This window comes from Cibotium barometz, chromosome 18 (genome assembly GCF_041138505.1).
Source record: "Cibotium barometz isolate CiBa-2024 chromosome 18, ASM4113850v1, whole genome shotgun sequence".
Lineage (NCBI taxonomy): Eukaryota > Viridiplantae > Streptophyta > Polypodiopsida > Cyatheales > Cibotiaceae > Cibotium > Cibotium barometz.
In genome coordinates, this window is record NC_141063.1 from 14,254,010 (window position 1) to 14,254,443 (window position 434).

Here is a 434-nt window from a genome sequence, read left to right on the forward strand (position 1 = left end):
CACACATTGTATACATAGAATATGCATGCACACACATATGCTCACATACATAAACGCATGCATGCACACATTCATGCACAATGGGTGAGTGAGTCCATACTCACATACCATTTTTTGGGGGTCTTTCACATGTATACGAAGAGTTGCCACATTATAGATGCATCAAATGTTTTATGTTACATTGGACAAAAACTTGTATCCATCATACAAGATAGCATATTAAACACCACATGTTTCGAATAGAAATCCCAGTATGATTGTGTATGACATATTTTCAACTCTTACTTCTTATTTTTTGCACCTTTAAGGAATAAAATTATTATGAACTCATCACACGCAAACACACAGACACACCCCTTCCTTCTCTTGGTCTCTCTCTCTCTCTCTCTCTCTCTCTCTCTCTCTCTCTCTCTCTCTCTCTCTCTCCATACGCA